General features: G+C 43.5%; 1 protein-coding gene across 3 annotated transcripts in view; it reads right to left on the bottom strand.

Moving 5' to 3' along the window:
• LOC119184101 (hemicentin-2-like) overlaps window positions 1–14,763 on the bottom strand; it is a 183,483-nt gene that overhangs the window by 81,189 nt on the left and 87,531 nt on the right. The gene's annotated exons all lie outside the window — the stretch shown is intronic.

Below are 14,763 nucleotides of genomic sequence, written 5' to 3'. Positions count from 1 at the left end.
ATGCCAAATTTGGTATTACGTGACGTCAAAGGTTCGTGAAGGTATGTGACCGGTGCAAACATGATAACCATGAGATGCGTGTCATGTGAGAACATGACTACATGCCACAGGCGAGGCATCAATACATTTCGACGTGACGTGGTGCGCGTGCCCGTCATCGTTCATTTCGTTGCGTCACGCCGGCGTTGCCACGCCAGGCTCTGGTCCTACCATGTACTGGCAGACGCGTGCTGCGCTGCGTTGCTTTGACGCATGCCCGTTTCAGCGCGTCCGGCGGTGCTCCGTTATGAAAAAAGGGAGACGAGGTGTTGTCTGGGTAACGCATCGGCACGAAATGCAGCAAGTCGCATTTCACGCCGGTTGCCGTCTGGCCGCGCCGACGGACGCGGCCAGACGGCAACCGGCGTCGTGCCAGTTGCGCCTGGCGTCCGACTATATGTGCTCGCGTTTTGCTAACGTAGCGTCGCTGTGCCCAGCGTGCGCGCGCGTCATCGCTACAACGGAGTATATGGAGCCCTTCATAATGCGCTTGTGGCCGTTTTGCTAGCTCCACGTATACCAAATTTTGTGTTACGTGACGTCAATCGACGACGACATGTATGACTGATGCAAACATGATGATCTTGACACGCGTGTTATCTAAGAACATGACAACATACCACGCTCATAGCATGCTCACGAGCGTTTCGCTAGCTCCACATATACTAAATTTGGTATCACGTGACGTGAATAGATTTAAGAAGGTAAACGACACATCAAAACATAATAATCATGACACGGAAGTCACGTACGGCATCGTTTACCCCCACCTCTTAACGTCGTGCTGATTTCAAAGTGACATATCAATCTTTCTCACTCGTGCTTCGCATATGATCGATTTGCACTGTACGTGGGATCTGCCAATTTTTTTTTAATGCGGAACATGTTATACTAGGGGCTAGTCATGCGCCGTCGCCGTCCGCAGCTTCTCCTTCTTCTCCGCCTGCCATCTGTGCATTCCTTCCTCCTCTCAACACAGCGTGCGTTTCGCTAGCTTATCCCCTCCACGCGCCACGCGACCTTTAGAAGCGCAGGCCGGGGCCGGCGCTCGCTATAAGTAACCAAGTGTGGGGGCGCGCCGCCCTTCTTCCGTTGGTTTGTGCAGTCACTCTACGTCTGATGTCGCTGGTGAAAATGTATGTCGCCAGGAAGAACAACGTTGACGAAGCCGTGGAAGAATACTTGAAACAACGACCACAACGACGACCCTTCGTGATAGTTGGTGACTTCAACGTCGACGTCATCAAGGACGATTGGGTGGTCGACTACATGGAGTCGCGACACTCGCTGAAACGAGCAACACACGACGGCAAACATTATGCGACCACGGTTCGAGGGACGTGCATCGACCACGTCTTTGCAAATTTTGACCTTCGACCACTGCAACCAGACCCACTCACCCTTCACTTTACGGACCATAAAGCCATTTTGCTCAAAATACCCAAAGCGTTTCATCAATACACATCGTCTTTCGCCGCACACGTGCGTGCGTGTTCACTCGTGTTGACCCGTGTTCACTCATAACACACACGCATATCGCAAATCACAAAGCACATTTATCGCAGTTCAACATATCTGCTCCACATGCGAAAAAGTGTTCCAACTCGGGAAACTGCGGTCATTTTTTCCGTCCATTCATATTTATTGTTTTAGAATACAAAATAAAAAAAAATAGACAAGTGCGCTAATAACTGTTTTTTTTTCATAAAGGGACACAGCGTTGCCGCGACTTGAACAGCATAGGCTTTTGAAATAACCATTCAAACCTTGGTACCACTTTATTTTTTCACGTATAATGGTCATACGCTACCGATAGGGACGGCCATGCCTTCAACGCAGGAGCTGCTTTCTGAAATAAAATGGCATATCAATGTTTACCAAGGGTGTCTTTTTGGCAGTAAGGTTTTTCATAATCTATAACTGCTTAATTGTGGCTAAAGTTACCGAACACGCTAATAAAAATTATTACACCAATCAAGTCAAGGAAAATAGAAGTAACGCGCTTGTCGAGATAAACTCGAAATACCAAAGTGCAGTAGGATGTGGTTCAAAGAAAATGAGCCAGCTGCTGCATATGTGGCTCACACCCGAGAGTTCTACTTACGTATCAAATAGCCTAGCTGCAGGTGTAATTTCAATTTAGAAGGTTCAAAGATGGGTATACTTTATTAAGGAACAATATGTCACGGGAATTTGATTTTTTTTCACAGGTAGCACAAAATGAAAGGCCCTGAGACTAATGCTCCACTCAATTGACTTCACGTGATTCACTGCACTCCTCCTTGAGACAATCCAGTAAGAGCTTCAAAAACGCGGCTTTATTCAATTACCGTAGCTCATTAAAGATCTTCAAGCAAGCTAAATCCGGCACAGGTAAAACCAATAAAGCACAGAGAGAAACGTGTACCGTTGGGCGTGTTCTTCGTTGTATCTTTCTGTAGACTAAAACAGAATCCTTATGTATGTTCAAAATATATCATTCGATTCATTGAAGGCCTTCTTACAAAATATGATAGGAAACTTCAGTGGACTGAGGTAGTCGAGTTACTATGGCTGAATAACAAGCGCGTACCACGCTTTCAAAGCTTTGTGTACTTTTTGTTAAGTTTGAATGGGTCCTTGATCAATTTTCAAGTAATTATTGAATGCTTAGTGTCGTAGTTTATTGCTTTCAAAACAGATTGGTGCCAGAATTTTCGAATCCTTCGCAAAAGTGCTGGGATCCATCGTGCGCTTTTACCTCTTTCTTTTTCCACTCCATCCGGTGAGCGTGATATCTACTACTCGGGGAGGATCGGCACAGAGACAGGAATTTACGTAAGCGCGCGTCGTCATCTTGAGCGCGAGTAATGAAACGTTACCGCTCTCCCCGTTCGTGGTTCCTGTGCTTGCAAGACGTTAGAAGATAGTAGAGCGTGGTAATAACACGTGTCACACCATGTGGCAATATGTAAATCTGATCCGAACTATGCTCTTGATTTATGTCAGATATTGGGCTATAGCATTCTATCCGCTGCTAATGTTGGCTCTACTGACGCTCCCTGATTAGCCATTTTTCATTATGCAAGTGACCTTTGGTATTCCATGAACTATACTGGCTTGTGTGAATTTACTTCTTAATAACAAAAATATAACTTCCTGTGAATAACAGCAGCAAATTATAATCGCCACATTGAAAAACTTTAAAACCAGACGCTTAAAAATTACGCGCTATTATACATAATGAGGTATCAATGCACTATATAATTTCAATGTGCTCGCGTGGACTACAAAAGTACTGCCTTCCAGTGCTTCAGTAGCGTGGCGTATTTTATGGGCTCTGTGTGTGCAAGGGCTGTTATTCGCGAGCGTCAGCACATACGAGGTTGGAGTCTTGCGCCAGGGCAGTTCTGTGGATGCTTCACAGAATATGTGATTGTGGCGAAACAACCTCCAACAGCGGAGCCTTGTTGTTGCAATTCTTTTCTCGAATTGCAACAACGAGGCTCAGCTGATTTAAGCTTGAACGATGAAAGCGAAAACAGCACCCTGAGGCATACATATAATTTCACTTCACCGAGAAGAAAAAAAAGAAAGACTTGGTGTGCTTGAATTGCAAAAGCGGCCTCGTGTATTATCAATGACGAAACTCTCAATGCAAATAAGAGTCCGCTGTAATCTTGCTTATTTATTTTTTTTACTTTCCAATATTCATGGAAAGTAATGACGGCGACCTTCCCAGATTTCGCCGAGTACCTTGAAAGCACACGTATCTGACAAAGTAAATAAATTCAAGGCTCATTACGTAAGACAAAGAACACTCCAAGTCAAGTCTCACTGAAATAGAGCGAATTAATTTTGAACTGCTTGAGTTTTCTGACGTGTCAAAATCTATGTTAACGGGCGTTTTTATAAAACTCGGCCCCCTTCTAACTGTGGCAGCCGTGAACGACAACCTAATCCCCGTCATCAAGCTTGGTATGGACTAAGCTACTAAGATGGTTTTATATTAGCTGTATAAAACACAACCTTTTATAGCTCGAGCTCACCTGCGAGACACTGTACTTGATAAGGTAATATGACGTCTTTTTTTAAGTTATTAAAGTTCTAGATAATAAATTCGAACCATATCATTTTGTTCTACAAGCATCTTTGGCGTCTGTCTACCTAGCCACCTACGTCTGGGTGTTCTCGTGACCACCTCCTTAAGTTCGGAAAAACAAAAACAAATTTAGTATGCGAGCGTAAAATGGTTTGACAAATACGACTCGCTGGTCACGACAAGAATACCCTCACGATCCCCTCGCTTACGTCGTTAAACAATTTCTACCAGAGAGTAGCGCATCACCGTAGGCGGGTATGTGGCACAGGAGATTGATAGTTCATATAGAAAAGCCGAGAACACACATGGGTAATTTTAACGCGTTAGCGTTAAAAAAAAGCTGACATAGGTAGCGTTGACTAGACGAATGCAAAGAATGAGTGTTTGTATCCCAGTATAGGAATCGAACCCTGGCATTCTACGTGGCAAACAAGTATTCTACCACAGAGCCACGCGAGGTCTCACCAACCGCATTTCAAATAGACCGTAATCTTCGTGAAGCGTCAGTTGGAGATGCAGTGATGACCATCTAGTTTTATAAACATTACGTATAATTCTCATGATACAGGCCTTACGTCGGGTTAAGATCAACTGTAGTTAAGCGCAATGTACGGAAAGTGATTGAGGGTTCAAATCAACCAAGGAGTGGCGCCAACATACATTGATAATTTTATTTTGAAAGCGTTAAGAAAGATCAGTGCATCTCCACGAAATAAACGACGACGAATGGTCGAAGCTATAGGTGTTAAGGTCCGTAATTTCCACGTTGAAGTCGCTGACTAGTATAAAGGACGGACAGATAAACGGAAAGAAGCATGAACGGACAGGCGGACGGATGGACTCATGCACGGACAGATGGATGGACGGACGAAGAGATGGACGAATAGACAGATGGATGTCAATTTTGGTTGCAGGGCTGGCCATCCAATTCTATAAGCAACACATTCGTACGTTTATCATACAATCGTCACGTCGAAATAATGACTAATGTATCAAGCGTCGTCATCTGAAGCTCATTTATCTAGCAGTATCCAGGACAGCCATCTTCGCTGGTGCTAGCTCTACGTATCAGCTTACCGCTTCTCATCACTGCTGGCGACATCAATGTAGATGCTTAAAAACGCTACCATATCTGGTTCACACAATGCATGAAATACGTTTTTTTTATGAAAAGAGCCTCCCGAAATCTCGCCCACAATCAAGAACGGAGGTGTCAATGACCTCTTCTTCATCGTAGACCTGGAGAATTTCAAGCAAATGAAATAATCGTCATATCTCAGTCTACATAGGCCCATCATCGCCACATTAACGCACAATTATAGGAACAAATATCCTTCTGCTGATGGTGCTAATATTTTACAGTCATTTTGCCCAAGTTGAAGAAGTGTCAACAGCCCACTGGCCGCGTATTCAAAATCCGTCGACGCATGGACGTCTCAGATCTGTCACAGGTGTACACGTATTCGTGATGCATGCACATGTATTCACGTGCTAATCACGTGCTAACGAAACATTTCAGCCTACCACAGTTCGTGCTGGTAGTGCGTGTAGTGGGTGTAACTATCGTCCGTCCCTCCGCAAGCTTGGCATAACGTCGATTCTCGAGTTGCGTGGGATCAGCCATTTTTTCTGTGCACATTTTTTTTCTCGTAATCGTCTTCCACAAAAAAAAAAAAAGAAGTAGATATTTGCAGTTCCATGTCTCTCAAAGTATATTCCAGATTCAAGTTCTTCATAATCCTATAAACACAAAAATTTGGATTTTAGTGAAAAGAGAAAGCAATTGTTGGACCATCGAACATGTTACAGACGAGGGATAAGCACCTGTTCAATATTTTTTAGGACACATTTTCTTGTTAGTTTTTTTAGGATGGTTGAGCACCTCCATTCGCGCCTACGGTGTCTTTTGCAACGTCGAAATAAGTTCAAGCAAAATTGAGTCCGCGAATATTGAAAAACAAATACACAGTTAAGTATAACGAACAGTTGTTCCTCTCGAAAAATATACAAGTAAGAAGAAATAGATAAATAAAAATGGCACACATATATGAGTCAGGCAAATCGCATACATTGTCACGGGGTCGAGACACTGTCTGCTCTATTGTCTGCTCTGCTGTCTGCTCCCTTAGTCGTGCCCCGCCGCAGTGGTCTAGTGGCTAAGGTACTCGGCTGCTGACCCGCAGGTCGCGGGACCGCATCCCCGTTGCTGCGGCTGCATTTTCGATGGAGGCGGAAATGGTGTAGGCCCGTGTGCTAAGATTTGGGTGCACGTTAAAGAACCCCAGGTGGTCTAAATTTCCGGGGCCCTTGGCGCGTTAGCACGGATACTATAAGCCCCCCCCCCCCCCCCCCTTCCTTGTTCGCTCACGAAATAATCGTGCGCGTAGACGACCCCGACCGGAAAAGCGATTTTCGCTCCATAGAAAGAGAAGCTCCACTACGGCGTCCCTCATAATCATCGGGTGGTTTTGGGACGTTAAACCCCACATATCAATCAATTGAATCCCTTCGTCGTTGTCACGGGGTCGGGACAACGACGAAGGGAGCAGACAGTAGGTCAAAGAATCTGTTTATTCAGCCGAACTTCTGGCCACAAAAAGAAAATTGAGATTACAGCCAGACACTGGCACTGATATCGGCAAACTGAGCGTCGGTCGTCGATCCACTGACAAGCGGCGAAGCGTGTCGGCATTTACACATTCGCCATCGAACATTCTAGCGCTATCGCTAGCGGTGACGTTGATTCCAGAATAATCTGAAATGCTTACGACGTGTGCGTAATCTCCTATACGGCAGCCCTGAAGCTTCTCGAACACTGTAGGCGTGGTTTGCGCTCAGAATCGCGTACAGCGTAACGGGGCAATAAGGAAACTTCAGGAAGGGGCGTGGCAATATGTGTAATGAAAATCAGTCAAGAAGAGGAGGCATGTACGTCACTCATTGTCTTTGAGGCAAATCAAGGTGTTATTTTATCATGGCATGTCTGTAATGAATACATGTATTTTCTTGCATATAGCGTGCTAACGAAGCTGTTACTCTGTGTCATGCGTCAATAGATAGATAGATAGATAGATAGATAGATAGATAGATAGATAGATAGATAGATAGATAGATAGATAGATAGATAGATAGATAGATAGATAGATAGATAGATAGATAGATAGATAGATACCTTTGATTTTCAAAGACGATAGTATTTTTCGAATACTTCAATGCAAAAATGTCTGTCTGTTTGTCTGTCTGTGTGTTTGTCTGCCTGTTTGTCTGTCTGTCACATGATTCAGCCCACGGCGAAAGTATAAGTCCATGCTTAACGCCCAGCCTTCTTGATCTGGTGGGTGCATCTATACTTGTGAGCATTGTCAATCAAAAACAAATATACGCATACTTGACGCAGAACATCAATACGCAAGTGTTGGACAGATTTTTTTTTAGTTAGAAAATGCGTAAGTACGTAATTTTAGAGACCAATGCCTTTATTTTGCTGTGCTGACAATGCAAGGCTATGAACGAAAAAGTGGGTGTTTTCTACGCTTCGCTAAAAATTCACGGACCTTCAAAAAATCCGGTGCATGCTTCTATCTATCAGTGGCTCTGCGTTATAAAAGAACTTTTGTTTCAACTTTCTACTGCCAGATTGCGCCATATTTCACGCAGCGCCTCCAGGTATAGAAGACAATCGTCTGTCGACATCTTTTGCAGCGAAGCACGCAAATACATGGCCATGTGTTTTTTTCTTGTGCCTCTTTGATCTGATTATTCTTGCTACTGTTTTACTCTGCCTGACTGGGGAGTAAGTCATATGGCAAAAAATATCAACAATTTCACTGGCAGAACGAAGTAGCCGGCAGCGAATTTCAGCTCACCGAAGTGGATCACGCGAACCTGCGTGTACTGACGCAATGTCGAGGAGAGAGAGAGATAAATAGAGAGGAAAGGCAGGGAGGTTAACCATGCTTGGCTCGGTTGGCTACCCAACACTTGGGGTGGGGGACAAGGAATATAATAGAACGAAAAGAGATAGAAAATAAGAGGAGTAAGAAAGAGAAGCATTAATAGTCAGGTCGAGACTACACAGCATGGTCTCGCACAGTTCTTTCACAAGCGGTCGTGGATCTATAGACTGCACGCTACGGCGTAAGTTTGCTTGTGTTTAAATTAACATTGGAGTGGCTCAGTTGCGTGCAGGACTGCCTGCACACAACAGTTGGCGACAGTGAGCTGGAAGGCTTGTCGATGTTACAGATAAAATTGTTCATGCCCTCACTTTAGGCTCGGTCGGAAGATTGTCGAGCTCATCCTTTGCGTGTTGTTCACGTACCGTGGTTAATTTTTACGGACTACTTTGTGTAGCCCAATCTATGGTCTGTGAGCCTGTCGAACATGTAATAAGTGCTGCACTGTCTGGAAGAAGGCAGAGGTATGGTCTGCCAAGTTGCTGTGTGGTCATTCACAAGGTTCGGTGGTACAATAACACAGAAAGAATATATATATGGGGTGTAACTCCAATCTGAGTTCTTGTGTTATTGTGAGCTGCATCACCGTATTGAGCTTTCGCGTTACATCATCCACTATGCTCAGTGTATACCGGGTGTTCAAAATTAAGCTTTATGATTTTTTTAAAATTAGGCGCTCGAAGGCACGTGAGAACCACTTGTGCAAATAAGTTAAGCGGCCAGGGGGACAGAAAGTTAGATGATAATTATCGCTGTCAGCAGCCCAATTAACTAAAATTTAATAATTAACTTTTTACTGGCTGCGGTAAGTTGGCATGTTTATATTGAAAAAATGTAGGCAGTGGTGTTTGTACACAGTTTCAGTTGGAAGATTTTTTCTAGCACGCCTGTGTTCCGAGATATCCGGCTCCAAAGTTTAATTGTCTTTCGCACGATTACGCATGCAAGAGGGTGAGGGTCCGCGCAAAGCTCCTCCCTAAAGTGACGCATCTGTTGCGTGTGGTGTTTAGTGTGTGAAGAGGGTGGAAGCGTAGGCATAGGTGATAGCAATTACCCTTGCCCTCTTCGGCCGTCGAAATCAAAAATCGAAGAACGCTTGCAACCAGTGTCGTAACACGCAACTGCAGAGCCTCTAACGATAGTGGCAGATACCATGCCGAGATAATGGTGCGAGCGGAGAATCTGGATGCCAGTGCGCGTGCGTAATAATCACTAGAGAAGCATGCGTGGTCGTTGCCTGGGCTACGCGAATAGCGTGACTGCTGATGTCCGAGTACTGTAACTTTTATTGAAACAAGAGCAACAACTCCACCAATAATAACTGAAACAGTTTTATCCTTGCTAACGCATATTTCCTGCTGCTACATAAGCATATTTCGGTCATGCACAAATCTCATCGAAACTCTTCACCTCTCAAGACGTCAATGCCCCAAAAAGTGTTCAAAATGCCTGCCTTCGGCAGCAACGCAAAGCATGAACCGCTGTCGCGTCGACTCGATGACTCGGCGCAGTACTTCTGCAGGAATACTCGCACAGGCAGATGTTATCCTGTCCTTCATGTCATTAACATCGCTGGGCTCTGTTACGTAAACTCGATCTTTAACGTAGCCCCAAAGGAAAAAGTCGAGCGGAGAAAGGTCAGGTGATCTTGGTGGCCAAAACATCGCTCCTGCGCGCCCAATCCACTGTTGTGGAAAACGTCTGTCCAACCAGTTCTTCGCCCTGGTAGAAAAATGTGGTGGTGCTCCATCGTGCTGAAACCATACTTGGCGCAGGTCATTCAGGGAAAGACTGCAGACAAGATCATCAATGACAACACCTAATATTTCTTCTGTGTACATCTTTCCGTTCAAGTTGTCCTCAAAAAAGTGAGGTCCGATGATCCTGTCCCCGAGTATGCCGCACCACACATTCACACTCCAGCGAACTTGATGCTTGTGCTGCCTCAGCCAGTGTGGGTTTTCTTGTGCCCAATAATGGGCGTTGTGAAGATTAACACTTCCATTTCGGCAAAACCGAGCTTCATCAGTCCAAATTATTCTGTGCAAAAAGTCATTTTCTTGATCAGTTTTGATGAGGCCCCAATTGCAGAAGTCAACTCGCCTTTCAAAGTCCGCCTCATTTAGGTCCTGATGAAGGTAAACGTGATATGGATGGAACTTGTGCTTTCTTAAAACATTTGTGACTGTTCCGATGCTGCGACCGCACTGATCGGCAATCTGTCGGATGCTGAGCTCTGGCATCGAGGTTACGCACGCGACAACGTCGATTTCAAAGTCTTCATCGACGATTGCCTTCCTGGTCCGTCTCGGAAGGTGGACAGAGCCTGTTGTGCAGAAGCGTCGAAACAGGTTTGTGAAAGTGGGCCTTGTTGGAAGGGGACGGTGTGGGTGGCGAGACGCGTAAAGCTCCATTGCTAACGAAGCGTTGCCATTCATTTCAGCCATTGCAAGCACCACGTCTACTTTTACTTTGGTAGAATACCTCACGCCAGAAGCAGCCATATTAGCTCGAAAGGACTCCACGTGGATTTCCTTGGTAGACCTTCAATGCAGAGACGCTGTGCTCTAACCGGAGGCACCCTAGTGCAGGACGGTCCTGCTAACGCGTTCACAAGAAGATGTCTCAGTGTGATCTAAAGTCACGAAAAAACGTCGCGAAAAATGGTCTCCTGTTATCGCGTTCATCAGGATCATGCGTAAGGCTCATGGCGCACCGCGCTGTCACATTTTGATTTCGCCGGCCGAAGAGGGCAAGGGTAATTGCTATCACCTATGCCTACGCTTCCACCCTCTTCACACACTAAACACCACACGCAACAGATGCGTCACTTTAGGGAGGAGCTTTGCGCGGACCCTCACCCTCTTGCATGCGTAATCGTGCGAAAGACAATTAAACTTTGGAGCCGGATATCTCGGAACACAGGCGTGCTAGAAAAAATCTTCCAACTGAAACTGTGTACAAACACCACTGCCTACATTTTTTCAATATAAACATGCCAACTTACCGCAGCCAGTAAAAAGTTAATTATTAAATTTTAGTTAATTGGGCTGCTGACAGCGATAATTATCATCTAACTTTCTGTCCCCCTGGCCGCTTAACTTATTTGCACAAGTGGTTCTCACGTGCCTTCGAGCGCCTAATTTTAAAAAAATCATAAAGCTTAATTTTGAACACCCGGTATAGTGAGCACGCTTAACGAAAAATAGAATTGGCGCTTTCCCTTGAATTCGGGCCTTTTGAGAAAAAAGTTGAGAGTACTAGATTTTGGTTGCTTGCTGCTCTCCTCTCGCTTGTTTTTGCGTCGTTATTATTATCATCGTTACACCAACATCAATAGCGTCGTCTTCTTGCGTATGATTCATTAGAAGCCGTTGCACCTTATGCTGTTGTTTATATATTTATTGCAACAACTCACATATATTGGTTGCTTTGTACATAAACTTCATAATTCGTGTTTGAGATATGTGTTAATTTTTAGTTATTTACTATCATACCAAAAAAAACTAATGAGGTACTGCACATCTTTAACGCTGGCAAATAATATTCCAGCCTTAGAGCAGCGCAGGAAAATATCAAGACTTAAATTTTTATGCTTTATCACAACAGACTTAATGTCAATGCGCGTGCATTTATTCAGCCATTTTTGTCACCTACATCGAGAAATCGACATGCACATAATCTACTTCCTATCAAACGCGCACTAATCATCTTAAGTACTCTTTTTTTCCGCGAACCATTTCTGATTGAAATTCGCTGCCTGAAAATATTGTTTCTTTAAAATATGCAAGTGCATTTGAAAGTGCGCCACTTATTGATTTGAAAATGCAGTAAACCAGTGTATGTTCATCGCTTTCACTTTTGAATTTCGTCATTTTTTCACTACGTGTTTTATTGATGCAGTGTTACTTCATAATTCGCAAATACTGCATTCACGCACCCGACGTATTCTGGGAAGAGTTCTTTTTGTTTACTTTTATACTTCTTGTAGTGTGCGCTACTCTCCTAAGAACTGTATTATTTTTTTATCTTGACAGGCTGCGCTGGTATTACTTCTATATAGGCCGTAAGATTGCTTTGTTTCCCTTTTCTGTGAGCTTGTGTGCCTTACGGCTCCATTTGTACTTGTAAATTTCAAACTGTATATCTTCCCACTTGCATGGTCCTTTGTGACCGCAGTATACTGTAAATAAATAAATATATATTAAAATAAATTGTACAGAGCAATGTGAACAATTTATGGCACTCTTAAATTCAGTATAGAATGACAGTGTTCAGAATACACATTACAATGAACAGCACGTAATATAAGGCCCTGCTAATAGCCCTAAAATACATATATATGCTCCAAGGCTGGAGTCCGTTACAGCAGCTGAGACTTTAGGATCATTGGAACCTTTTGGGATCACCGTTCAGCATGCACGGGGACAAGTTACCCACAATAAACACTATTCAATATTTTTTTTAATGTTGCTCCAGAAATTTTCATATTCTTTTATCTTTATCCATCTCCGCATAGCCACATCCTTTCTTGTCGTAATGGAACCATGGCCTACATTCGCTTACTTTTACTACTATTTAATACCTATTAGCCCCTCAAGTCACTAGTGACGTGCACACGTGCTCTTGAGTATCACTCGCGATATATGCGCCACTCCGAGATTTATCACAGTAAGCCGCCAGAAGTCAGTCGATTCGACTGACAGCACTAGAGTTTGTGCGCCAAAACAAAATTGGGTACCAAATTTGCGTGCAGTTGTTGAGGCTCTTTTGAACGTGTCGCGCTTCTAGCAATTCGCCCACACTTACGGAGAACATCGAGAAATTTGGGGACCCTTAAGCTTCGTCTCTAATAAGAGTTTAACGCAACAGCGATATCTTGTTCCTAGGGCGTACTTCAAACCCTTGAAGAACGAAATGTTTGGAACTTCTATGCACCCACTACGTGGACTTAAGGGGTGCAGTAGCCTGTGTGCCTTACGTAGTGGATGCGTGGCTTTAAACAATGAAGTTGTTGCGATAAAATCCCATGTTAGGACACCCGATGGCAACGTTGGCTTCTACCACGCATCTTTACGGCGATATTTCACGTTGAATTGTAAAGCATGCGTAAGAGTACGCGTGTGTTTGATAAGCATGAAAGTTACTTTACCTGAATTTCTGAGCAGAGTAATTTATTTGCGCTGTTGACGAGCAGAGGCGTGAATGTATGGTAGAACACCCTCTTTCCACGCAAATGACATGGGTTCGATTCGGACTCGCACCCGGAATTTTTCGTTATTTATTTTAATTATATCTTTTTCGACGTTTTGGTCACGCAAAGATGATGATTGGAATCGGAATCGCTGCGAAACGAGCTCTTCAACGTTAATAACCACTCAAATCACATGTTAACAAAAAACGGAAGTGAAGTGTGTAGGCAAAAGTTGCGAAAACAAAGGCTGTTGCACTTCCACGCACAAGATATTTTAGTCCCGTAACGATGACGCATACGACTTACATCCTAAGAGAAATAATCATGTGAAGCTATACAGCCCCGTACAGTCGCGCTACATGGGAGTTGAAACATACTTCCTGTACTCAAAATGGCGCCAACACCGCAAAGTGGCACCTACACAAAAAAATAGGTGAATTAGGCTCTTACAGTGGCACATTCCGAACCATTTTCTGAACAATGCTTAGGTGCTCTAATCACAGCCAGCGTGTTGCAACTCAGATTTAGCGCGACTGAACATTTGATTTACAAACACGCATGTGTAGGTGCTTATGTTAGGTAATGATAACTTGCTTCCAGTTGAAGAAAATTGGACAAATCAATCGCATGCATAATCCGCACGTTCTTTGCAGAAATTTATAAATGGAATCAATGCCACTTAACCTTAAGTTTAACTCACGGGCCACTAGAACCATATACTGTAATTTTTTTGTATACTTCCAAGTTCTTTTAATTGGCACAGCTGTTTTTCTTTTCGCCATTTTGTGTTTCTTTCGCTTGGCTTCTTGCTGTTGTACGTTTATAAAAATACATGAACAGTAAATATGATCTGTGACTACCGCGTAAGCAAAATAGTATATTTTCATTGCTGTCGCCGTCACAGATATTCATTGCAAGGTTACGTTCTACTATCTGTGTAGTGCTTTCAAATATTTTTTCTTGTCAATGAAAAAAAAACACTCAAAACAATGCATTCACGGATACATTTAAAAGTCACAAATACGATAACTTGTGCGTACGTCTTTCATTTGTTAGATTGTGCTTTCTGTACTCTACTTCAGTAATATCAAAATTCGACGAGTTGCCTATCAGTATAAATTATGTTTTTTTTAGTGCCGATTAAGCCCCGCATAGATTATCGTGAAATAGCCAGCTCTGAAGTTTATTCCACTAATTTAGTACTCTAAGGCAAACAATTGAGCGTTTGGAAATGTTTCCTACGAGGAGCATCATGATCTCTACTCTGTAGAAGAAGGCGCTCCTAATGTCTTCTTCAGCATCTTCTTAAGAGCATGTACGAGTGTCAGAGCTTTTTTTAAATTCTATTATGTTATGAATGAGCCATTTTGTAATTCGTTGTATTTTGCATTTTATTTGCTTTTCTCTTCTTTGCGATGACATGTATTAGGCAAGAGAAGTTTAGTAACCAGCGGCGTGCATTGGTATAAACCTTATGTTTATACGTATATTTA

The sequence above is a fragment of the Rhipicephalus microplus genome, chromosome 9, assembly GCF_043290135.1.
Source record: "Rhipicephalus microplus isolate Deutch F79 chromosome 9, USDA_Rmic, whole genome shotgun sequence".
In the NCBI taxonomy this organism is placed as follows: domain Eukaryota; kingdom Metazoa; phylum Arthropoda; class Arachnida; order Ixodida; family Ixodidae; genus Rhipicephalus; species Rhipicephalus microplus.
This window is presented reverse-complemented; position numbering and strand designations above follow the sequence as displayed.